Source organism: Monodelphis domestica, chromosome 5 (assembly GCF_027887165.1).
Source record: "Monodelphis domestica isolate mMonDom1 chromosome 5, mMonDom1.pri, whole genome shotgun sequence".
Taxonomy (NCBI): Eukaryota; Metazoa; Chordata; class Mammalia; order Didelphimorphia; family Didelphidae; genus Monodelphis; species Monodelphis domestica.
The window spans coordinates 285,625,182-285,652,968 of NC_077231.1; the positions used below are offsets into that span (position 1 = coordinate 285,625,182).

Below are 27,787 nucleotides of genomic sequence, written 5' to 3' on the forward strand. Positions count from 1 at the left end.
AGATTTTCAAACTCACCTCCCCTAACTTACCACACTGATGCTTCGATGGGAACATGGAGGTGATATTCTCTGGAAAGTTTGTTGCCCAGCTGTGTCTGACTCTTCATGACCCCATTTGGAGTTTTCTTGGTAGAGATTGTGAAGTGGTTTGCTATTTCCTTATACAGCTCATTTTGCAGATGAGTAAACTGAGGAAAGCAAGATTAAGTGATTTGGCCAGGGTCACCCAGCTAGAAAATGTCTGAGACCAGATTTGAACTCAGGAAGAAGATGAGTCTTGATTTCAGGCTCAGCATTCTATGCTCTATGAAACTATGGCGACTCAAATCAAATTGGCAAGTCTTTGGATTTTGGGATCAGAGATTCAGAGCCAGGAGAGCACATAAGGGTCATTAAGTTTAAACCTCTCATTTTATAGATGAGACCACAGGGTTAAAGTCAGCTGCTGCTGATTGCCCAGAAATTAGTAGCAGATAACTGATCTGAACCCAGATCCTCTGGCTCAAATTATGCCTTTCAGCACATGCCCCAAACTAGGGTCCAGGCTTGGACTGTATGTCTATCTCTTGTTTGAGGGCCACCTTTGCTCGTTTCAGAGAGACCCATTATCAAGTTAGGCAGATAGCGATGAATTTTTATTCAGAACTTCTACTAAGTTGGAGTATCAGCCCTGAAGTCAGGAAGACCCATCTTTGTGAGTTCAAATCCAGCCTCAGATGTTTACTGGTGATTGATGTTATCCTGGGCAAGTCACTTAACCATATTGGCCTCAGTTTCCTCATCTGTAAAAGGAGCTGGAGAAAGAAATGGCAAAGCACTCCAGTATCTCTGCCAAGAAAGTCCCAAATGGAGTCACAAAGAATCAGACATGCTTGAAAAATAACTGAACAACAAAATCTACTAAGTTTTAGAGGTTGTGGTCTGCTTCAGTGATGGGGAGGAATTTACTCAATGAAATTACAGATCCTTCTTGTAATAATGTTTCTAAACATGGTGGGTTTTTTTTCCTAACATGACTGAACTATTTTTAATGTTAATATTTGATATTTAATTATTCATATTTTTAAAAATAGTAGCTTAATTCTCTCCTACAAACTCAGGCAACATATACAGTACAACAATTGGGCCACATTGAAGAGAAGGACCTTATTTATTTCCTTTTTATTTTCAGAGAAGCCAGCAAATTCCTGTCAAATCATACCTTGGGATTATATTCTTAGTTATATGCACTTGGGAATAGTTGAAAACAATTGGCTGTACACTGTACAAAAGCACCAACTGTTCCTGTTCTCTTTTCAGGTTTCATCGCTAGATTTATATTCATGTCTGTAGCCAAAGTATAAAGAAAGACATTTATTGGGGGCAACTAGGGTGGCTCAGTGGATGGAGCTCCAGGCCTGCAGAAGGGAGGTCCTGGGTTCAAATATAACCTCAGACACTTCCTAGCTATGGTCCACTGAGCAAATCACTTAACCCTAATTGCCCAGCCTTTACTGCTCTTCTGCCTTGGAATTAATACTCAGTTTTGATTCTAAACCAGAAGGAAATGGTTAAAAAAAGACATTTATTTCCAACATAGAAACCTATATATAGCATGGAGATAATGTGATTTGGTAGATAAATCAATTAACTTGAAATAAGGATGTCCAATCTGATGCTTTATAGCTTTGTCTCCTTGGGCAATTCATTGAACTTCTCTTTGCTCTTCTTTTCCTCAAATATGCAGATAAAAACATGGTTGTTGTAAGTGAGATAATATATGTCTAATGGGAGTTTGGCACATCCCACAGACCACAGTTATCACATGGAAGATGCTGGGAAACTGTTCTTCTGAAACAAGGGGATAGAAGCAGGCTGGACATTTTATATTGGCTCACTGTGTAGTGTTGGGATTAAAATGAATGGTTTGGCTTAATATATGAAGATTACAAATAATAATGGTGGTTGCCAATTCAAAGTATTATTGCTCAAAGTTGAAATGACTTTAATAGCTTTTATTTACAAAAGAGGGGGAAAGAGTGAAAGTAGAGAAATAGAAAAGAGTAGAGAAGACATTAGCCTACCTAACTAAATATTGCTCTGATGCCAGGACTTGTTGACCTTCAACTGGAATTAAACTCTCTCCAGAAGACGGAAAGAGAAAGCCAGAATTCCCTTTTACAGTAGCTGGGAGCAGCCTTTTCCATGGACCACATGGCCAGAACTTATTCATCTTTAAAATTGCCTGAATGCCATTAAGATTTTTCCTGCATTTGTTCTCAAAGTGACATTTCTCCTCTTGACAGAGAGGAGAATAACAATATTATTCTCCCCTTGGGAGTCCACTAACATTACCAACTTGAAGGCTTTCTTCACTTGATTTCACTGGCAGATATTTACTGAAGAAATCCCAAATTTTTTCATTGACCATATTAAAAATCAAAACACAAAATCACATAATTTTAGATACATGTTGGAGATTTTAGAAAATGAAACAAAATATACTGAAGGAACTGGTAAGAATGGGAATAAGTGGATCTTTCCCTAAAAAAAAAAGGCACAACAAAACTCACTCTTTCATTTGCAAAAAATATCATGGGGTAAGAAAAGAGACCATTTCCTCTCTCTTCTTTAGACTATGTAGCCCTTTCCATTAGTGCTTTTCCATTATATGTGAAGAGAATGGAGTCTCCTACCAGGAAGCTTGAGTCATCCAGTCCAGATGTTGCAACCAGTTCTGCATCAAAGCCCTGAGGAGAAAGGATCTAGGACATTAGTCCAACAAAGCTTTGGGCTTGAACTTGGTGGAGCTAATGCTATGTAGGAACTGAATGAAACTGAGTCTTTCCTTTCCAAAAACCTCTGTAGTGTAAATTATGCCACAATTTGTTGATGGAAAAGTTTGTAAGTTTGATCTTGCTATATATTGTATATTGATTCATGTACTTTTCCTCCTCTTTTCCCCTACCGCCTCCCAGAGCCAACAAGCAAGTATATCTTTTCTAAAAATGAATCTGATATTAAGTAAAATTAATTAAAAGGAATTGGGAGGGCAGCTGGGTAGCTCAGTGGATGAGAGCTAGGCCTAGAGATGGGAGGTCTTGAGTTAAAATTTGACCTCAGATAACTTCCTAGCTGTGTGACCCTGGGCAAGTCATTTAATCCCCATTGCCTAGTCCTTACTACTCTTCTGCCTTAGGACCAATAGCCAGTATTGATTCTAAGCCAGAAAGGTAAGAGTTAAAAAAATAAAATAAAAAGAATTGGAATAGTAGGTTTTTAAAATGGGGGGGCACAATGGTGGGGAGTGGAGCAAATGGCACAGGATGGAGATCACCCTAATATCAGTCAATCAAAAGTCATGTGCCTGGCACTGTCCTAGTTCCATAGTCATTACTAGAACTATTGGAATGTCTGCAACAAGATTGAGTCAGAGAAGTTGCCCATATGGGTCACATGATTATGCAACTAACCTAGTTCTGAGAGCATTATTTCCTCTTACCAGATCTCCTCATTGACTAGGTCAGAGATGGCTCCAAAGAAATTCTTGAGAAAGGACTAAAAATAAAGGACTGGCTGGCTTTCTACCTCTACTTTCCTAGCCTTGGTGTTTTTTTTTTTTTAAGAAAGAGCAGGACATTTATTTTTACATGACTATGTGACCTTGAATATTATCACCATTTGTATCCTCCCTCCTCCTCCATGTCTTCACCTTGATAGCTAACATAATGCGTCAGTTGACAGTAGTGTACAATTCACCAAATTAAGCTTTTTTGGTGGTTGTTCTTTGAACATTTGAACCAATCATTTACTTAAAAAAAGGTTGATTTATTTAATTAATTAATTTAGAATATTTTTCCATGGTTACATGATTCCTGTTCTTCCCCTCTCCCTCCCAACCACCTCCTGTAGCCAACGAGCAATTCCATTGGGTTCTACATATGTCCAAATCAAACTTTTCAAGGTGAGACCTACATATAGAAAGATGAAAGAATCCTTTGCTGATAGAGGGAATCAGGGAATATTTTATGCAGGTGGTGATAATTAAATTAGAAGAAACAGGTTGGTAGCATAGAAAGGGCAATGGCTTTGGCTTTAGAGGACCAGGGTTTAAATTCTAGCAAGCTGGAGCATTGTGAGAGAGGAAGAGAGAAGGATGGATTGGCTGGAACTCAGATTTTCAGAAGGAGAGGGATGTTCAATGAAATTGGGAAGGTAAGGTAGGATCAAGTTGTGTAGACCTTTAAAAGCTAAACAGAAGAGTTTATATTTTATTTCAAAGGCAACAGGAAGTGCCTAGTGTTGATTGTTTATCTGACATTAACAATATATTATAGGGTAGCAAAGAATTGGAAAATTAGCAGATGCCCTTCACTTGGGGAATGGGTGAACAAATTGTGGTATCTGTTGGTGATGGAATACTGTTGTGCTCAAAGGAATAATGAACTGGAGGAATTCCACAGAGACTGGAACAACCTCCAGGAATTGATGCAGAGCGAAAGGAGCAGAACCAGGAGAACATTAAACACAGAGATTTGATCATAATGGTCTTCTCTACTAGTAGCAATGCAATGATGCAGGACAATTCTGAGGGACTTATGAGAAAGAACACCATCCACATTCAGAGTAAGAATTGTGGGAGTAGAAACACAGAAGAAAAACAACTGCTTGATCACATGGGTCGATGGGGATATGACTGGGGATGTAGACTCTAAATGATCACTCCAGTGCAAATATCAATAATATGGAAATAGGTCTTGATCAATGACACATGTAAAACCCAGTGGAACTGAGTGTTGGCTACGGGGGATAGAGGGAGAGAGAATATGAACTATGTAACCATGGGAAAATTTTCTTAATTAATCAATTAAATAAAAGAATATATTACAGGGGCAGCTAGGTGGCTCAATGTATAGAGCACCATGCCTAGAGTCAGGAGGTCCTATTTCCCTGCTGTGTGATCCTGGACAAGTCACTTAACCCCATTTGCCTAGCCCTTGCCCTTCTGTCTTAGAGTTGTTACTTTAAAAAATATATATATATACATAAATGTACGTAGATACATATACTATATATAAATAATGTATTGGAAGAGGAGGGAATAAATGTGGGAAGACCTTTTTGGAAACTACAGCAATATTCCAGATGCTAATAAGGGTCTGGTGGGGTGGAAGTAGGATTAGAAGAGAGGTGGGGGGGTGAATATGAGAGTTGGAGGAGGACTAGAATCAGTAGCAGTTGATAAATGATTATATAGAAGTGAGGTAGCAGGAAACATCATTGATTAAACCTGAAACATTGAATAGGGGAGCCTATGTTAATGATGACATCGCAGACAGAAATTATATAGTCAGAGAGAAAGATAGGGAGAAAGATGATGAACTTGGTTTTGGACTGATTGGGTCTGGAGGACTGGTGGGATGTACTGGTGGAAGTGTTATATGGGTAGTTGGAGAATGGGGTTCAGAACAGGGGTTGGGAGTGGAGCCTGAGTATCATAGATCTAGTAGCTTCTTGCCTTTCTGTTTTTGGTTTTATCCTTGGGATATTGAGATCATCAAATCAATTGACATGATACCTCATGGTGTTGTGGAGGGGATCTTGGGTTCTCCAAAGCTCTGCCAGTGGGACACAAGTTCAATAATGCAGAAGAGCCTTAAGAAAAGGCTTGGCAACAGACTGTCTGTTTTGTGAGGAAGACTTGAGTTCAAATCTGTCCTGAGACATTTACTAGCTGTTTGACCCTGGGCAAGTCACTTAACCCTGTTTGCCTCAATTTCTTCATTTGTAAAATGAGCTAGAGAAGGAAATGGCAAACCAGTTTAGTATCTTTGACCGAAATGACTGCACAACAAAGCTAGCTATAAACACAGATGCTTATCATCTGTAGGCTGGCTATTGGGTGATGAAGTCTATGGATGTGGCAATCCATAAAACAAAGAGAAACACGGACAGGCATGGATGGGTTGGGATATGTTTCACTGGAAGGAACATTTATATTGATAAGCTCACAGATCCATTGCTGTGTATAAATGTGTGATCAGGAAAGTTACTGGCATTTCCCCTTCAGTTTATTTCTCAGAAAAACAAGAATGAATTGAAACTAGATAGTATATGAAACTGTGCCTCACTTTAATTTGGAAATATGAGTTTTCCCATTCAGACTGAACTCATTTAGCTTGATTAATTTCACTGCCATGTGCTTTGGTTGCTGGAACAAACTCAAATTGGTCCTTATGTTTTTTTCTTTAATGTATTCTTAATTGGAGCACTCTTAAAAATTTCCTAGGCTTTCCATAGTCAGAGAGAAATATTATGGCAGCGGTACAGTGGCTATAGGGTTTGGTGAAAGGAGATTTGGCATCACTCATTCATCTAGTTAACCAAACTGGATAATTCAGTAAAAGACAAACAAACAAACAAAAAAACCAACCACTGATCAGGCGACCACAAGTTCCCAAGTCTCCATTTTACTTTGAATCACATAGAAAGCATCTGAGATCACATCTTGAAATGCTGTTACAGAGTTTGATTTTATTTAAAAAATCCAGTTGCTTCAGGAACTTTCTGCATCAACCTGTGAGCAGTGAGAACCATCTTAGCAAGCCAAGATGGTGGCTATATTGGACTCTATGGCCCATGCTTGCTTGAAGGGCAAAAATAGCCTCTCCCAAAGAGGCCACTACAATGAAACCAAAAAAATGTATAAAACGGCAGCTGCCCCTGCAGTGACTCTATTCTTATCACATCCTCCTCATTTGGCTTCCTCATGAAAGTGATTTTCCTTTGAAGCATTTAAGAAAAGAGAGGTGACACCTAGATGGCCAAGTTGCAGAGTGGATAGTCAGGAAAGCTCTAGAGTTCAAGTCCAGCCTCAGACCTTATTAGCTATGGGACCTGGGCAAGGCACTTAACCTTTGTCTGCCTTAGTTTCCTCCTCTGTAAAATGGAGATAATCATAGCATTTACTTTTAGGGTTATTGTGAGGGTAAAAAGAGATAACGTTGGATGTTCTAAGTAAATACTTGTGGAAAGGAGGAGTGGATACCATTTATCTCTACTGGTGGGCAGTCAGTAGCTACAAGACCCTTTGGGGTAACTGCATCAGAACATGATGCCAAGCCAGCTTGGCTCTGTAGCATAGCCTTTGGGCACAAATGAAAGGAGTCTTGCACAAATAAAGGCAGGAGCTGTGTGACTTTGGGCAAGTCCCTTAACCCCGTACCTCTCTTCTGCCTTGGAACTGATAGTCAATATTGATTCTAAGATGGAAGATGAGGGTTAAAAAAAAAAAAAGGCCTCGTGGATACTAAGGGTCAGGGATGGGATATGAATCCCTGCCCTACTGACTCGAGAGTATTCAATATTAAATATGTATTTTAATTGATTATGTGGCACAGTGGATAGCACTGTGGTCCTGGAAATAGTGTGGGTTTTAAAATTAATAATCAATAACTAAGATTATTAATTCTAATCTTTATAATAGGAAGACCTGAGTTCAAATCCAGTCTTAGATATTTACTAGCTTTATGACCCTGTCACTTAACCTCTCTGCCTCAGTTTCCTTATATGTAAAATGAAGACAATAATAATGAAGATAAAATGAGAAAAATAAAATGAGTAAAGTTCTTCACAAACTTATATAAATACTAGCTTGTAATATTACTTTCTTTTTGCAAAGATTTAACTTCCTAAGAATTATCTGCTTGCAAACCTCCAAAGAATTTAAGAGGGTAAAAGTATTATCTTCTTGCAATAGAAATTCACTGAAATTCAGTGCTGCAAGCAAATCAAGGATGAGAGTTCTGGTATGTGTCAGCACTAGGGGTTACTCTATCTAGATCTGGAATATTCAGCTGGGGTGGCATTCTCAAGGAGGCTATTCAAAGCATTTTGAAAACATTCAAAACTTCATTCCCTTTCTGCTGGATCTGCAGATCCCATTCTAATCTCTCTGAATTTATGGGTTTCCAAAACCTTTATTTAACCATTTGGCTTCTTTCTTAGTGCTTCTCTTCCCATGTTCCCTCCTTATCTTGCTATGGAAGGATCTCCTACTGAACTTGACAAGCACCCCAATCTCCTTCTTCCTTAGAACTTTTCACAAAGGTTCCTATCTTCTCACCCTCTCATATTGATACCATGTCTAAAATCTTTAAACAAAACTCTTCAAAATTTTTACTTTTTCAATGAACAAACATTTATTTTTCTCTCCCTCTTGTCTTCCCTCCTCATCCTTATGGGGGGAAAAGAACACCCCGCCTTTTTAAAAAACTCTTAGGAGGGGGTGGGGGAAGGAAAAGAAAATGATTTTTGTTTCCAATGAATAATGTTTGGAAATGACCAAATAAAATAATGTTTATTAAAAAAAGAAAAAAAAACAACTCTTACCTTCCATCTTAGAATCAATACTGTGAATTAGTTCCAAGGCAGAAGAGTGGTAAGGGCTAGGCAATGGGGGTCAAGTGACTTGCCCAGGGTCACACAGCTGAGAAGTGTCTGATGTCACATTTGAACCCAGGACCTCCCATCTCTAGATCTGGCTATCATTCCACTGAGCTACCCAGCTGCCCCCCAAAACATTTTAAATAAATATTCATAGTTAAGAAAAACAAATTCTGCAATTATTAATATCTAATATATTTATGAGGTATACATATATGTATATGTTTGTGTATCTGCCTACCTGCCTGCTTATCATCTATCTATCTATCTATCTATCTATCTATCTATCTATCTATCTATCTATCTATCTATCCATCTATGCATGCATCCATCCGTCCGTCCATCTGTCTATCCATCTATGCATCCATCCATCTATACATCTCTCTTTCTCTCAGTTTCTATCTATGAGTCTATCTATACATGTAACTATATAGGTTTCTATGTATGTATCCATATATACATGCATGTTTACATACATACATGCATGCATGTATCTATCTATCTTACACCCTCAATCCATCATCTATCAAGAGGTGAATTGCATGTTTGATCATGAATCTCCTGGATTGTGATTAGTCATTGCATTGATCAGGGTTCTTAAGTCTTTCAAAGTTGTTTGTCTTTACAGTGTTATTGTACACATTGTTCTATTTTTATTCAGCTCATTCTGAATTATTCATGCTAGTCTTTCCAGATTTCTTTTCAACTGTTCCCATTTTTATTTCTTATGGAACAGTAGCATTATATTACCTTCACATCCCATAATTTGCTCAGCCATTCCCCAATTGATGGGCACTCTCTTAATTTCCAGTTTTCTTTTTTGGCCACCACAAAAGGAGCTGCTCTAAATATTTGTGTGCACACGTGCCTTTTCCCTCTTTCTTTGATCTCTTTGGGGAATAGGCCTAGTAATGCTTATCCAGAACTCTTGACACATTCTGCCCCACCCAGCAGCTGGAAGCAAGAGGCATTTCGGGTCAGGCTTGGACATTCAGCATTAATTTGGGAGAGGAAGGCAGGTTTGTGGTCATTGCAGAGCTGCCTCACAAGCAGATACAGGGCCGTTCTGTTGGTCTCAGGACCTCAGGGCACAATAGTGGGAATGAATCAGCAGAAATCCAACAACACTTTTGGGGTACTTCACTTTTCTCAGTATTTGTGTGTCCTAAAAGTTGGTGTGTACAGTTGATTTTTGTAATGGTGTTTGCTTGTTTAAAGGTTTCTACTGCTAAAACAAGTTCTCATAATTGGATGAATGTATTTATGCTGTCAATCTAGATTTTCCTATACTGGATATCTTTAAAAAATATAGATTTTCCTATACTGAATATCTTTAAAAATCTAGATACTGGAAATCTTTAAATTAAAACAAAGACCATGTTTATTTTGGTAAATAAAAAAAGAATATATATATATATGTATATATATGTATATATATATATATATATATATATATATATATGGCTTACTTCTCATATTTGCAGATGAAATTAAACTGTGAGGAATAAATAATCCTAAGGGCAGCTAGGTGCCACATTAAATAGAATCCTGGACCTAGAGTCAGGAAGACTCATCTTTGTGAATTCAAACCTGACCTCAAACACTTCCTAGCTGTGTGTCCCTGGGCAAGCCACTTAACCCTGTTTGCCTCAATTTCCTCCCCTGTAAAGTGAGCAGGAGAAGGAAAGAGCAAACCACTCCATTACCTTTCCCAAGAAAATCTGAAATGGGGTCCCAAAGAGTCAGATGCCACTGAACTACCACAAATCAATTTTTAGAATGATAGTAGGTAGGGATAGATAGCTTGGTTAGACATCGAAGAAGCTAAGGTCATTCACTGTATCCTGGGCCACCATCAGTCATACTGACTTTTGTCCTGCCACTGCACTTCAATGATGCTGGAAAAGTGAGGCCAACGACTTTTCCTAAGCTCACCTTTCCTATATCCAACATCTGAGCAAGTCAAGACATCACTCTTGTGATGTCATTGGTGTGGCGAAAATTTATCACATCAATACAGTCTCTGAGCTGAATCATAAGTTTATTTAATTTTTTTTGAAATTTTTATTCAGATGGGAGAGGTGGTGGGAGGGAGGGGAGGAAGAAAATGATTTTTGTTTCCAATGAATAATGTTTGGAAATGACCAAATAAAATAATGTTTATTAAAATTTTTTTTTTATTTAGTCAATTTAGAACATTATTCCTTGGTTACAAGAATCATATTCGTTCCCTCCCTCCCCTTCTCCCACCCTTTCCCATAGCTGATGCACAATTCCCACTTGTGAAAGGTAAGTTTATTGAGAGATGGCCAATTTCACAATAAAGCCAGACTCTGGTCAGGCTCGAGACCAAAGACCCCGAGCCTCCAGAGAAAGCCTTTTTTTGTACATAGAAATCTGATGACATAAAAGACAGACCAAATACAGAATTTTTCACATGGACAGATTGAGCAAGTGCTGAATAAGCCAGAAAGTGTAAAAAACATAATCACTATGGGTGGTAACTTTATATCTATTATTACTGACCTTTCCAAAACCTTTTCAGGAAAGGGTTAGGATCTAATGTTTTTTTTTTCTGCTGACAACTAGGAGTCACCAGGTAGATGGATGACATTTATGACTGACATTTGCACCTGAGACACATTTGGACCCCAAAGCATCCCTCTACCTCCTGTCTTATGATTTTCCAGCAGGGTGTGGTGGGCTTGGTTCAAACTTTTGGGCTTCAGGCTTCAGGTCAAAATGCTTGTCAGCAAGATTTGATGCTGCCCTTAAATTGTATTTTGTTTAAATTTGTATTTTTCTTAGCTAATGTTTATGATTCACAGGAAGCAAACTCTATTATTTGTGTTATCATCATGAAGGCTAATACTTTTATAATCATAAAAGGGGGTAGGGGGCTTCACACTCACGTGGGTCCTCTTTGAAGATGAAGGACAAACAACAGCAAGGATGCCAGAACCAGGATCCAAGAAGACCTTGACTAGCCCCCAAGAGTTTTGCTGCTGGGACCAGACTTGAACTGTCATAATGAACTGAAGATTTTCCTGCTGGATTGCACTTTTGAAATCAGTGATGAGTGAGAAGTTACATGGGACAGATAAACCCTACAGTGACTAGCCTGGCCCAGAGCTATAACTAGAAATGTTTGCACCTGGGGCAAGTAGAAGGAGGAAGGAGGATGAGTAAGACTGGAAATACAGCTGCTGGGGGAGGAAGCCCACCCTGGGAGGATGGAAAGTTTTTATGCTGTTTCTGAAGGAGACTGTATCATGTGGGAGAAATGTTCATGCCCTTAACCTTGACTCTATTGGGGAAGGGGCAGTCATGGAAGAAGTGGACCCTGGACCACTTCTGAGAACCAGATAGTTCAGAGAGGGAGCACACACCAGAATGATGCTTTTGAGGTCTCCGACATTTTCTCCTGGAGGACAAAGCTCTGTTCTGGTTATGGTCTTGCCTTGGCATCATGGGCAGTTGGGCACCAATTTTGAAGGCTGACCATCTGTCCTCCTGTTTATGAACTGTATAATAAAAAGAAGGAAGTGGAGACCACCAAAAACCACAAAAGAATTTATCACATCAGATTCTGGAACTCTCGCTACCACCTAAATTCAACATCATTACTCAATGTGTGAAAGACTTTTTATTGTTGACATCTATCTTCATTAAATCAAACTGACTTCTGGTTCAGCACTAGATCCATTCTCACATTTAATTGCTAATAACTTTGACACCTTAAAATTGACTTTCTATGGGAAAATCTCTCTTCATACATTTTAAATGATATGTAATTAATTTTAGCATTATATTTGTGATTACAACTGCCCTTTAATTTATAGATTCCATTGCTTTTCTCAGATCAAGTCATTTCAGTTCAATCTTCTCAATCAATATTTGGTAGCCTAAAGAAATTCTCAATCAAAGTCACAGTTTTAATAAGCTCTCTAGACTTTGTTTCTCGGCCGAATTAAACTCCTTATCATTTTTGTAATAGTCATGATTTCAAGATGAAGTATACAAAAATGGTAAGGAATAGAAAAAATAACCTTTCACAGCCAGCAGAGTACTAATGAAAAATACTTTCTCTCAGTTGTTTCTTTAATTTCATATTGGACAGCATATTATAGTATAAAGAATATGCATTAGCACATTGTACAGTGGATAGAGTGCTGGGGAGCCAGGATTACTCGAATTCAGATCTAGACTCAAATACTTACTAGTTGTATGATCCTGGGCAAGTCACTTAACTTTTGTTTGCCTCAGTCTATAAAGACAACTAGATGGCACATTGGATAGAGTACTGGACTTGAAGATTTCTCTTCCTGAGTTTAAATCTGGCCTCAGACACTTACTAGCAGTGTGACTCTGGGCAAGTCACTTAACCCAGTTGGCCTCAGTTTCCTCATCTGTAAAATGAACTGGAGAAGGAAATAGCAAACCATGCCAGTGGCTTAGCCAAGAAAATTCAAACGAGGCTATGAAAAACTGGAAGTGATTGAACAACAGTGACAAAAAAGAATACAGTCCTTAGAATTAGGACAGACCCAGAGTTTGAATTTTATCTTTGAGACTTATGTGCTAGCTGTGTGACTATGGGGGAGTCACTTTGCCTCTATTATTTCACTTTCCTTATCTGTAAAAGGGGGATAATAGTAGCACTTACCTCACTCACAGGGTTGTGAGAATTAGATATATTAATAATTATAAAGCACTTAGCACAGAGCCTGGCATATGATATGAGCTATGTAAATATTAGCTATTATTATTAGTAGACATCAGACACCTACGACCAGCCAGCTAGCTAGAGAAGCCCTTAAGTATCTTGAAGCCTGACTTTTGAATATCTTTTCTCCTGATGCCAGCTGGAGTTATTATGGTTCTCCAATTCCTCTTCGTTCTATGTTACCATGAGGTCAGCAAGTTTAGGCTTCCTGACATATTTCTGAGAATTTCTCTTAGGAAAATGACAAAGTTGTTAGATGGGATTGTAACAGACTTGTGCTTGGGATCTTGCTTGCTTTCGGTTGGATTATGTTTCTCAGAAGGTTTTGGGTACTGAAAACGCATCTAGCTAATTTCCCAGGGGTTGTGTGAGAGGGTATATAGGCTGCATTCACTTGTGGATTTTCAAGGTGACTCTGTCTGTGTCTGTCTCTCTCCCCCCTGTCTCTGTCTCTCTGTCTGTCTCTCTGTCTCCATCTCTTTCTCTGTCTATCTGTCTGACTGTCTCTGTCTGTCTGTCTCTCTCCCCATCTCTGTCTGTCTCTCCCTGTCTCCGTCTCTTTCTCTGTCTGTCTCTCTTTCTCCCTTTCTCCATCTCTTTCTGTCTGTCTGTCTTCTGGTTTCTGTCTGTCTGTCTGTCTCTCTTTCCCTGTCTCTCTGTCTGTCTCTTTCCCTCCCTGTCTCCATCTTTTTCTGTCTGTCTGTCTGCCAGTCTCTGTCTCTCTCTCCCTGTTTCCATCTCTTTCTTTGTCTGTCTGTCTCTCTGTCTGTCTCTTGTCTCTCTGTCTGTCTCTGTCTCTCTCTCTGTCACTGTCTCTTTCTCTGTCTGTCTGTCTCTCTCTCTGTCTCTGTCTGTCTCTCTCCCTCTCTCCTCTGTTTCTCTCTGTCTTGACTAGAAATCAAGATATAATGGGGGTTTCCTCCATCTTGGCTTGCCTTTGTGACTGGCAAAGAAGCTTCCTTTTCAGGATTTTCTGGTGCTCCAGGTTTGGGTTTGCAATGAAGCAAGTCTCACAGACCCTCTCTCAGTTAGAAAGGCCAGAGCACGAGAAAGTAAGGAGACAGGACGGGTCCAGGCAGATGGCCCCTCCTTGTGTCCTCTCAGCAGGATGGACCCGGGACGGTGACTCCCATGGTAGAGAGACATCAATTGCATTTGAGGGGGCCCCTGACCACTCCTCACAGGCTGGGCTTTTATGCCTCAGCACACTGTAACAATCAACTTTAGAGCCTTGGACTAATCAAGCCTTTGGGATATCTATTATGCCTTTTAGAGGACAAAAAAGAAAACTAGCCTGGCCCACATAACAGATATTGTTCCTCCTCCAGGAGATGAGCCAAACCTTAATGTGGGTCGTGGCTGAGGGGAGGGTTATCCAATGGAGCCAGAGAGTGAGCAGCAAGGAGAGGCAACATGAATGAACCCAAGGGGTTATGAGGCTCTTAAAGTCATGAGAAAGATCTATGTCTTCCAGGCAGTGTGAATGGCAGTATCAGTGGTGGACCGAGCCTTGAAGAGCATCTATAAAAGGGAATTAAAATACAGGCAGCCGGGTGTTACAGTGGACTGCGCCCTGTGTTAGAGTTAGGAAGACCTGAGTTCAAATCCAGGCTCAAACATTTACTAGCAATATGACCCTGGGCAAGTCACTTAACCTCCATCAGCTTCAGTTTCCTCATCTGTAAAATGGGGATAATAATAGCATCACCTGCTTTCCAGGGATGTCATGAGGATGGAATAAGACAACATTTGTAAAGCTCCTTGCAAACTTTAAAGTGCTACATAAATGTAGTTATTATTATTATTAATATATTTAGTATCTACAGCACAGGGTCATTGCATCAAAGGTGAAACTGTATATATGTAAATGCTTTGTAAATTTTAAAATTCTCTATATATCCACCATGATTCAAAATGATGAACTTCTTAGCTATGAAAGATGTCACAAGTGTATTGAGCAGTGACTCCTCTGTGGTGTATGGATCATGCATCTGAGCTAATGCTTCTAGCAGTGCAGAGATTGGATGAAAGTATGTCCCATGAAATGTTTCAAGTATGCAATCCCAGGCTTGTTTGCCTCAGTTTCCTCATTTATAAAATGAGCTGGAGAAAGAAATGGCCAATCACTCAAGGATTATTGTCAAGAAAACCCTAAATGAGGTCACAAAGAGTCAGATACAACTGAAACAAGGAACAACAACAGTCATGGAATCCCAGGAACCTGTGTTTGTGTGTGTGTGTGAGAGAGAGAGACAGAGACAGAGACAGAGACAGAGTGAGAGAGATAGTGAGAGAGACAGAGACAGAAAGAGAGAGAGAGAGGGAAAGAGAGAGAGATGGAGAGAGGGAAAGAGCAAAAGATAGAGAGACATAGAGACAGAGACAGAGGGAGAGAGAGATAGTGAGAGAGAGGGGAAAGGGGGGAGAGGGAGAGAGGAAGAGAGAGTAAAAGAGAGAGAGAGGGAGAGGAGAGGAGAGGAGAGGAGAGGAGAGGAGAGAGAGAGAGAGAGAGAGAGCGAGAGAGAGCATGTGTTGTTCAGGCTGAATATTTCTTGACACATCCCCACTCTTCCACTGCATAGTAGTGGGTGGAGGTTTAGCTTTGGTTTTGAGACAACACTGCCTGATCTCTGACTTTATAGAGATAGTAATTAATAATGACATTTGTGATTAAACATAATTAGTAGGAATGGAGGGAATGAACATATCTGGGGCGGGCGTGGGTATAGACCAAGTTATAATCTAAAAGGGGAACTAGGGTATAGCTCCCCATCCTCTTCATGAAAGGAGGTCAGAGCAATAGCACAGAACTGGAGGCTGGGGTGGAGGTTCAGGATGGAGTAGTTAAAAATAGAGGGAGCAGTCTGAAGCAACAGGAAATGACCATTTGTCTTACACAGAGGCCCTGGCTAAGATAAAGTCTCTTTATGGTGGCACAACTTATCCCCATCCTTGTTCAGGTGCATAAGTACCACTCTGGGCACAACCACTCTGTCCTTGGTGTAGTACCAAGAGCATTTATTGATTATTCAGCCATTTCAGTTGTGTCTGATCCTTTGTGTCCTCATTTGGGATTTTCTTGGCAAAGATGTTGGTCCAGATTACATAAGGAAAATGAAAATGAGTTAAGTGGCTTTCTGGTATGGATGCAAGAACTTCCTTATGTATTGTTACATGCCTTTGTTCAATTGAGTCTGACTCTGTAATTCCTTCCGGGGTTTTCTTGCAAGAGATACTGGATTGATTTGCCAGTATTCTTTTCTAGCTCATTTTACATATGAGGAAACAGAAACATTCAGGTTAAGTGACTTGACCAAGGTCATACAGCTAGTAAGTGATTGAGGTCTGATTTGAACTCGAGTCTTCTTGACTCCAAGTCCAATATTCTATCCACTATGCCACCCAGTTGCCTGAGAGCAACCATAGCTATTCTCCATTTTTTTTTTCCAAATTAACTACATACAAACAAGATCTAAGTTATTTATTTGAGGTTAATTTAGAAGAAAGATTTAGTGTAGCCTCCAGGGGACACTGTGGGTATGGTCTTATCCTATTCATCAGTATGATATGGATCAGGTACTATATATCAAATGTTATATCAAATTGTTAGAGCACCTACTATCACTAGAAGGAACTATTGGTTAATTGCCAAACCCTCAGAGTCAGAGAGCTAGCTGTCATCCTCCCTGAGCTTTACCCCTTTTTTACTTGCTAATGTTTATCTATCCTTACTCTAAGGCAGTGATGTTAAACTCAAATAGTAAGGACGAGGGAGTGCTAAACCAAACATAAAGATCCCTGGAGAAGAATATTAACTTAATAACCACATATTAACATTATCCAGGCTTTGTTGAACTTGTATTTATTTTGTTAAGTATTTTCCAAATATATGTAACTTAGAAAGCTAGTTCCAATGATACCCTGAAATAGTGTGGGCCACATGGGGTGGGGCATCAAGTGTTTGATATCTCTGGTCTAAGGGTTGGGTCAGATTACTTAAATAAATTATTAGCTCAGCTCCCATCTTCCTGGCTCCTCCTATTATGACACTGTGTGGTTCATTCATTCATTCCATAGAGTTTCCTACAAAATTTAAATAAGAATTCTAGGACAGAACAAAGTAGACAATAGTCATACACTCAATACAAGTAATTCTTTACATGATTCATTTCACACCAGGCAGCCATCATTCTTTCATAAAGAAGTGTTGTACAATTTGGGGACAAATTTTATTTATTTGATTATGAACATTTGAGAATTTGATGACTAGTTATAAGCTAAGTTCCTATGCAGAAGACCCAGAGTCTGAACCCAGGAAAAGGAGAGAAGAGAGGAGAAAAAGAAAGGAGGCATATTTTCAGAATAGCATGAACTAAGTTTGAAGTTAGAAGTGATAGAATTACAATTGGAATTGATTAGTAAGTCCATTTAAGGAGAGTACAGATTACCAAGCAGAGACCCAGAGACATCACTCACAAGATCAATTAGTTTGCCCAATTCAGGGTTAGTTACAGAAGGAATATGAAATTGAGTTAAATGGTTTTCTGGTATGGGTGTATGACGAACTTCCTTATGTATTGCTATATGCCTTTGTTTAATTGAGTCCAACTCTATGACTCCACTTGGGTTTTTCTTGAGAAAGATACTGGAGTGATTGGCCAATTTTCTTATTCAGCTCATTTTACATATGAGGAAACTGACACATCCATCACAGGGTGGATCACCTTACCAGGGTGGAAGAATCTTTTGAATATAGAAGCTACATTTATCAGGGAACTTTTAAGGACAGTTCCTGAGACAGAAGTAGGACACCAAAATTTATTCTTCTAGAGTTGTGAGTTATTCTGAGTGCCTGTTTTTTTCTTACTCGGATGCCACTTTGAACAGATTCTTCAATAAATGTATGCCCACTTTACCCTACAAATACTGAGCATATTGGTGAGATTGTGAACCCAGGTCATGGTGTGTGTGTGTGTGTGTGTGTGTGTGTGTGTGATATTATAAGAATTTCTTTGCCTTATTTTTAAATAAATGTTTTTTTAAGATATAAAACTGTCACTGTGAGTCATTACTTGTATAAATAGAAACACCCAGGTTGGGGCTTAAGAACTAGAGTAGTGACTAAGGGGAGTGTATTTCCTCTTAATAGGTTTATTCCTAGGATCCTGAAAGAATTTAAGTGTAACTCTGTGATCATGATCTTAATCTAGGTACCTAGACTGATCAGTGTGAATATATTTTGGAGTGTAGTAACCAATTCAGAGACCAAGTATGTGTCCACACACATAGGTGAAAGATATGAGGTATTACAGAGGGTATGGATTCCCTACCCACTAGACGTTACATAAGATTTGCAGCAAATTGTAACTGGTACTGTCCTCTCATCCTAGTTACCATGATCTTCAGTTGCTGCCAATGCTTGTTTCTATAGATCCACTCAGGATTAACCCATCCATCCAACTCCCCACTTGTAAGTTAAGAGACTTTTAGGCTAATGCCAAGTGGTTGTGCCCCAATAGTCATAAATTTGGCATCCACAGAAGTGGATGAGTTGTTCAATATTCTGTCCTTGTCTTTTGCCTTTAACACTTCACTCTGTCCCTCAAACTGGTAAAAGATCTGATATTTCCTAAAGAAGATTCTTTGGACGATGATATTAAAGTTTCCAAAAGTCCCAGCAAGGAAAATAAAAAGAAAGATAAAGATATGCTGGAAGATAAACTTCAAAGCAATAACTTAGAAAGGGAACAAGAGCAAATCGACCACATTGTTACAGAATCTGGAGGAAAGTTGGCCAGAAGGCTTATAAAAAGTCAATATGAGTTCGAAAGAAGAAAGCTTGCTGGAACCAGACTAGTACTTCTTTATTCTGTAGACCAAATTGGAGGAGAATCTGGCTGCTATCCGATAAGACTGGAAATGACACCTGGAAGGTGTTTTGAGTTAACATGTCACAAGGGTCAAAGAAGACAAAAGGAATAAAGTTACTCTAGTGTTATTCTTGAATTATCATTCTTATGCACCAAAATATAATTCCAGATAATTTGCAGATATCAGCAAGGATGATTCTGATTTAATCTACAAACTTTATGAGGATGATTCTAATCTTTTAGGTAGTTTCCATATCCATGAGGTTTTGGTGACATAAGATTAGTTACATATTATGGCAAATGGTTTATAGGATGTGCTAACAAAGGGAGGACACTTTCAGTCTCTCAGAAAGCTTGTATGCCAGTACTTGAGATGCAATTATTTGAAGGTGAAGTCAAGAATGATGGTTTTCCAAGAGCAAGAGACATGGAGGTTACAGAAACAAACTCAGCTGGTGCTTTGGATTCTCACACTAAAAGGGATAGACAGAGCACTCCGACTAAGATTTTTGACTCTCTGGGGGATATGAATAGGCAATTTTCAGATAAAGAAATCAAAACTATCAATAAACACATGAAAAAGTGTTCTAAATCTCTCATAATTAGAGAGATGCAAATCAAAACAATGCTGAGGTACCACCTCACACTTATCAGATTGGCCAATATGACAATAATAAATATTGGAGGGGCTGTGGCAAAATTGCGACACTAATGCATTGCTGGTGGAGTTGTGAATTAATCCAGCCATTCTGGAAGGCTATTTAGAATTATATGCAAAGAACTTTAAAAGAATGCATACCCCTTGATCCAGCAATACCACTGCTGGATTTGTACCCCAAAGAGATAATAAGGAAAAATACTTGTACAAAAATATTCATGACCACACTCTTTGTGGTGGCAAAAAATTAGAAAGTGAGGGGGTGTCCATTGATTGGGGAATGACTGAACAAATTGTGGTATATGATGGTGATGGAATACTATTGTGCTGTAAGGATTGATGATCTGGAGGTTTTCCATATAAACTGAGAGAACCTTCAGGAACTGACGCAAAGTGAAATGAGTAGAACCAGAAGAACATTGTACATAGAAAGTAAAACATTGTGGAAAAATCCAGTGTTACAGACCTTGCTACTAGCAGCAATGCAACAAGCCAGGACACTTCTGAAGGACATATATAAAAGAATGCTGTCCACATTGAGAGAAAGAAGTATGGGGGTAGAAATGCAAAAGCAAAATATATGACATCACTTATCATATGTACATATGGGTATGTGATTTGAAGCCTAGGTTTTTAAAAAATCACTCTATAGCAAAAATGAATAATATGGAAATATGTATTAAATGATAGCATTTGTACAACCCAGTAGAATTGCTTGTTGACTCAGGAAGCAGGAAAGGAAGAGTGGAAGGAAAGAAAATGAATTATGTAAACATGGAAAAATATTCTAAAAAATAAATTAATTAAATTAAATTTTAAAAAGAGAAAAAAAAAGATTTCTGATTCTCAAGAGACCAAGGTTTTCCAGAGGAAATTTAATGAAACCACTGAATTAGTGGTTTCTTGAATTACTCCTAAATTAGTAGGTTCTTGAGTTACCACTAAATTAGTGGGTTCCTGAGAACTCCGAGAGGCTCAGAATAAATTTTTGAGTATCAAAAATCCTTCTTATATGATTTGTCTTTTGGGACAAGTTTATAGAGATGCATTTGGCTAAACAGGTGACCAATAACCTAGTGGACCAGTGGAACAAGGAGCAGTGAAGAAGCTAGTGGATCAGTGGATGAAGGGCTAACCAATAAGCTAGTGGAGCAAGAGGCAACCAGAAACCTAGTAGACTAGTGGACCAAGAGGCAATGAATAATCTAGTGTATCAGTGGACCAAGAAGTGATCAGTAACCTAGTAGACCACAAGGTGACCAAAAACTTAGTGAATCAGTGGATCAACAGGCAACCAATAACCTAATGGACTAGTGAACCAAGGATCAGTGAAGAAGCTAGTGGACCAGGGGATTAAAGGTTAACCAATAAGCTAGTAGAACAAGAGGTGACAAGTAACCTAGTGGACTAGTGGACCAAGAAGCAACAAATAAGCTAGTGGACTGGTGGATCAAGAGGTGATTAATAACTTAGTTGTCTAAGAGGTAATCAATAAGTTAGTGGACTGGACCAAGAGGTGACCAATAAGCTGGGTGACCAATTACTTAGTGGTCCAAGAAGTCCAAGACAAGCAAGAGGCAACAAGTAACTTAGTGGACCAGTGGACCAAGGTGCTGATTAACGAACGTAGTGGACCAGTGGGCCAGTGGGCCAACCAATTACCTATTGGACCAGTGGATGAAGGGCTAACCAATAAACGAGTGGAGCAAGAGGTGACCAGTATCCTAGAGGAATAGTGGACCAAGAGACAACCAATAGGCTGGTGGACCAAGAGGCAACTAGTGGACTAATGGTCCAAGAGGTGACCAATAAGCTAGTAGACCAGTGGAACCTAATGGACTGGTGGAAAAAGAGGTGACTAATTGCTTAGTGGTCCAAGAGGTGAAAAGTAACTGAGTGGACTAGTGAACCAAGGGGTGACCAATAATCTTGTGGAAAGACCACTATACCACAAGTCAACCAATAACTTAGTGGACAGACCAGTGGACCAGAAGAAAAAGAGGTGGCCAATAACCTAGTTAATTGATGAGTGGACTGAGAGGTGACCAGTAAGCTAATGGACCAGTGGACCAAGATGCAACCAATAAACTAGTGAACCTGTGGACCAAGAAGTGACCAGTATCCTAGTAGATGTAGCAGTGGACCAAGAGGCAACCAATAACCTAGTGGACCAGCGGACCAAAAGGCAACCAATAGGCTAGTTGACCACTGGATCAAGATGCACCCAATATGCTAGTGGAAAGATCAGTAGATCATGAGGTAACTAATAACCCAGCGGATGGACACTGGACCAAAAGGCAACCAGTAACCTAGTGGACAGACCAATGGACTAAGAGTTGACTAGTAACCCAGTGGATGGACCAATGGGCCAAGAGAAGACCAAAAACCTAGTGGACCAGTGGATCAAAAGAAGACCAAAAACCTAGTGGACCAGTGGACAAAGAGTTGACCAATAATCTAGGGGACAGACCAGTGTACCAAGAGGTGACCAATAATCTAATGGACATGCCAGTGGGCCAAGAGGCAACCAATAACCTAGTGGACCAGTAGACCAAAAGGCAACCAATAGGCTAGTTGACCACTGGATCAAGATGCGCCTAATAAGGTAGTGAAGAGACCAGTGGACTAAGAGGTGACAAATAACTTAGTGGACCAGGGGACCAAGAGGTGACCAATAAGCTAGTGAGCCAGAGGAGTAAGAGGCAATCAATAAGCAAATGGATCAGTAGACCAAGAAGTGACTGATAACTTAGTGGTCCAAGAGATGACCAATAAACTAGTAGACCAAGAGGAGACCAATAGACTAGTGAACCAAAAGGTGACCTATCACCCAATGGGCCAGTGGACCAAGAGGTTACCAGTATCCTAATAGAGCAGTGGACCAAGAGGTGACCAATAAGCTATTAGACCAAGAGGGGATCAATAAACTGGTGGACCAGTGGACCAAGAAGTTATCAATAAACTTATAGACCTGTGAACCAAAGGGTAATCAATAAGCTGGTGGGTCTGTGGACATTGAGGCAACCAATAAACTAGTGGACAAATGGACCAAGAGGTGACCAATAAACTAGTGGACCAAGAGGCAACTAATAACCTAGTTCACAGACCAGTGGATCAAAGGGTGACCAATAACCCAATGGATGTACCAGTGGATCAAGAGACAACCAGTAACCTAGTGGACCAGTGAAACAAGAGGCTAACAATAATCTTGTGGACCAGTGGACCAAGAGGTGACCAATAGTGTAGTAGACCAAGAGGTGACCAATAAGGTAGTAGCCTAGTGGACCAAGAGGTGACCATTATAACTTCTAATAGGTGACTAATAATCTAAAACAAAGAGTTATTTATACAGAAAATAGCCCCAGTAGACTTATTGATTAAATATGGAATCCAAAAAGAAATGAGAATTTCTGTTCCTTCTCCTGTCATAGGCAATAGCATCATAAATTTAACAGAAGATCTTGAAGAACAACAAAAAATCAGCACCACTGAATGTGGTGGGTCTAAATGGAATTTGAAGTCACAACTGGTATTTGATTATATTTAGTACCGAGGAGCAGCAAAGGGGTGGTCAGTGGAGAGAGAGCCAGGCCTAGAGACCAGAGGTCCTGGGTTCAAATGTGACCTCAGACACTTCCAAGCTGTGTGATCCTGAGCAAATCACTTGATCTCCCTCACAACATGGCCCTTACTGCTTTTCTGTATTGGAACCATTACTTACTATTAAGAGTAAGAGTAAGAGTTTATACATATATTCCCTTCCACCCACCAATTCTTTACTTGAAAAATTTTTCAGGGAACATTAAATATTTGTAAATTGTGTTTTTAATGAATTAAACTTTGGAATAGTCAATTTTAATGTTGCAGAGGTAAAGCACATATTAAAGTAATAAATCTGAACTTTGAGTTAAAAAACCAATCATGCCTGTGGGTGGTTGAGCCCATTTCCTCCTCTTCTCACATTCTATCATCCTTCAGTGTGTGTGTAAAGAGGCATTGTTAGTCCTCTGTTAAGGTAAAACAAGGAAACAGGGCCAAGAAGGAGTCTTAAATTAGGTTGCAGTGCTCAAGACCTATGAAGTATTCCAAGGTAACATATCCATTACTCAGCAAAGAAGATACACACACATAAGACAAGACAAGAAACATACCATTTTATTCCTTCACTTCTATAGATGGAAAGTGACATTTTACATTTAACAAACTATTTTATTTATCAAAGTTTGCTTCTTCACAAAGAGCAAACTCTGTCTCAAAGGCATTTGGATTCAATGGCTCAGTTTATTTGTTTGGAGTGGTAGCTAGATGGTACAGTGGATCGTATGGGATTTGGGTTCAGGAAGACCTGCGTTTGAATCTAACTTGGTAGGTGACCCCAGAAAAGTAGCTTAAATTCTTTATCAGTTTCATCACCAGTAAAATGGGGAACAGTAGCACCTCTCTCCCAAGCTTGTTGTAAGGATCAAATGAGAATATGCATGCCAATGCTACCGTGATACTTCTTATTATGACTTGGAATCTTCCTAAACACAGAAGAGAAAGAAAGGGGAGCTAGGAAAAAAAAAGGCAGAGAAAGTTCAGAAAACTTAGAGAGAAGACGGCATTATTTTGTTTGATGACATTTGTTATGAAAGTTTTCTTTTTCTTTTCCTTTTTCTATTGGAAGGGAGAGGTGAGAGGGAGGAAAAATGCTTGATAATTAAAAAAAAAAGAGGATAGAAAGAAGCAAGCCCCTATATGCTTGTCACTGTGTTAAGAGCGTTAAAAATACAATCTCACTTGATCCTCAAGATAAACCTAGGAGGTAGGTATTATTATTATCTCCATTTTATATATGAAAAAAGGAAAACAAACCTGAGACAGAATAATTAACTGATGTCCAGGGTCATAGTCACATAACTGGTAAGTAAGTGTTTGAAACTGGATTTGAATTCAGGTCTTTCTGACTCCAAAGTCAGTGCTCACTCTATCTATTACCAAACCTAGCTGACTCTTAGAGGAGAAAATAGGGAAGGTGCTAGCAAAAAGGGTAGTCATGGGCTTGCTATAGACAGGTTTTGTAGAGCATGATTAGGAATGGCAAAATTCAAAGAATGCTTGAAATATCCTGATACCCTTGAAGATACAAATGGCTCTTTCCTATCAGCAATCATTCAGGTCTCGAGTAGCATCATCATGGACTAATTGTCTAAGTCCTCACTTAATTCTTTTTCTCCCAGAAAAATTTCTATTTCGGGCAAGCCAGCCTCCTACGAAATCTTCCTGTCTTCCTTTGGACACTCTGCTCTTCAGTCTTAATCAATCATCTATCTGAACTGTTCATAAAATGGGTAATTATGCTTGCTTAAGTTCTGAGCAATGTAATCTAAGTAGTATTTATTATGATGGCAGAGATGGAAGACCAGTATTGCAAGGACCTTATCATCTTGGTCACATTTGAAAAAAAGTCACTTTCATGAGTGCAGCCAATTTAGCTAATCTCACAGAGTCTGGATCTTGAAGCTGCATGATTAGTTTCTCTCCTGACAAATGTTACAGGATGCATTTGTGTTCTCTGATTTATTGTTATGGATCATTTGTCACCATTGGTTTTTCATTCTGCCACAAAACTTAAAAAATAATTATAGTATTTGTCAACATAGTATCTCCCAGGAAATGACTCAAGGCAGACCTAATTTTCATCTTTGGGAGGGTAAATTGGATTTTGGGGGAGAGAAAATAGTAAATAGAATTTTTTCCTTATTATTCAAATGAGACAGTTGAGGAAAACTGGTGCCCTCCCAAACCCCTGGTATTTAAGAATCATTTATGCTTTAAGGGAAAATGATAATAGTTATCATCTATGCATTAAGTTTGTGAAGCACTTGGCAACAATATCTCATCTGATCCTCACAATAACCTTGGGAGGTAGATGCTATTTTATGCCTATTTTAGAAACTGAAATAGAGGTTAAGTGACTTGCCCAGAGTCACACAGCTAGTTAGTATCTGAGGCTGGATTTGAACACAGCTCTTCCTGATTCTGGGTTGATGTTCTATCATGGGGCCCTATAGCTACTCCAGGTTCTAAAGCTGTCATTAACTAGCTGTGTCATCTTAGGCAAGTTACTTAACTAACTTCTTAGGACCCCAGTTTCCTCCACTCTAAAACCTCCTATGGGGTTCCTTCCAGATCTAAATATATAATTCTATGAATCCATTGTCTTTTGGGTTTTCTTTTTCTTTTCTTTTTTTTTCCAGTGTGAGGAAGAAAAAAATGCTTGACAATTAAACAAAATTACAGTAAAAACAAATAAAAGAGAGATAGAGGAAGGAAATGGACATTTATTTAAATGCTTACTGTGGGCTAGGCTCTGCTAAGCACTTCACAAATATTTTCTCACTTGAGCTTCACAACAGTCCTATGAGGTAAATGTAATTATTACATTCATTTTACAATTGAGGCAGACAGATGTTAAGAGGTTTGTCCAGGGTCACATAGCTGCTAAGTGTCTGGGGCTGGATTTGAATGTAGATTTTACAGATCCCAGTTTCAGTTCTCTAGCATCTTTGCTTTTGCATCTCTAATTGTACTAACCAAGGATGGACTTGTATATGTGTGTGTGTGTGTGTGTGTGTGTGTGTGTGTGTGTTGGACCTGTGATTTTATCAATGTGAAGAGCTCCCAGCAAGGTACTTCTTTGAACAATGCAGACCAGTACCTTTGCCTCTTAATATAATCTTAGGGATTTCCCTGGAGCACTGAGGGTTACATAGGCAGAATAACTAATAGAGATAGATCTGAACCCAGGTCTACTCCAAGCCCAGGATTCTATTAACTATATCACTGTTTCTCATGAAAAATAAAGACATAAAAATTTTGACTATCATCCCTGAGGTAAGAAGGATATTATATCTAAGTATCCTATTATCTACCATTCAAAAATAATTAACCAATTCATGAACAATGATTTCATTCATTGTTCAAAGCCAATATTTTATTAATATGAGCTCATAGGATCATAAATTTAGAGCTGGAAAGGATCTCAGAGTCCATTGAGTCCAATCCTCTTAAAGATGAAGAAATTGAAGCCCTGAGATGTGTCACTAGCAAAATAATGGCTGAGCTAAAGACATGGCATGAAATGCAAGATATGAAATTTGTCCCTCCCTCCCTACTTTCCTTCCTTCCTTCCTTCCTTCCTTCCTTCCTTCCTTCCTTCCTTCCTTCCTTCCTTCCTTCCTTCCTTCCTTCCTTCCTTCCTTCCTTGAACCATGAACCATGATTCATGAATTTTCTCATTGTTTTCCCATTGTAGACATTTTCAATTCTTAGTTCTACTTGTTTTTTATTTCTAACATCATATGCTGGAGAAGGAAATGGAAGTCCACTCCAGTTAGTGTCTTTGTTAAGAAAACTACAAATATGGTCATGAAAAATCCAACAACTGAAAAATGACTAAACAACATTATATTGGATGGATCTAGAGCTAAAAAAGTTACTGTTATAAATTAGGGAATTTGAGTACCTTCCTCTTTGGATTTTGAAAATATTCTAGCTAGAAGTCTGTTGCTAGAACTCAAACCATATTTTCCATTTCTATATTCTAACTACATCTTAGTTGTTGTTGTTGTTGTTGTTTTAAGATGATCACTTATAGTTTCTGACTGGTCCTTATATCTTGAAGGCTATACCTTATGACGCTAATCTTCCATATTTTCTCTTCATTTAGCTTCCTTTAATCTTAATCTTTGTTCAGTCCCAAATGCCTTCATTCTTTTGGGGAAACAGGCAATCTAAAGTTGGTTTCCTTTTGTGACCTACTATACTGACCACTCTGATCTCTTGGTGAGATGGGCATAATGAGGATACCAATATGGGACTCAACAATCCTTTGTCAGAGAGCCACCTCCCTTATCCAGCCAGATGACACTGTCAGCCTCCATCCACAGCTGAGGTGACCAATGAATCCTAAGAAGGTATGCCTTCAGCTGTCAATCTGGTGGCAGTTAGTTATTGAACGGCCGTGATTTCATTCCAAGACCTAAACAAATTTGAACAGATTAGTCTAGGCAGAAATATCCCCACTGGATGAATACCATTTCTCTGTGGGTTGCATCACAAACAGAT

At 39.1% G+C, this 27,787-nt stretch overlaps 1 protein-coding gene across 3 annotated transcripts in view; it reads right to left on the minus strand.

Annotated features, from left to right (window-relative positions):
• Nucleotides 1-23,815: 23,815 nt before the first annotated feature.
• Nucleotides 23,816-27,787, minus strand: part of ACP3 (acid phosphatase 3) — a 53,543-nt gene continuing 49,571 nt past the window's right edge. For all 3 annotated transcript variants that reach the window (XM_056800242.1, XM_007505099.3, XM_056800243.1), the window contains one exon: nt 23,816-27,701. The gene's annotated coding sequence lies outside the window, so the exon portion shown is untranslated. The remainder of the gene's footprint in view (nt 27,702-27,787) is intronic.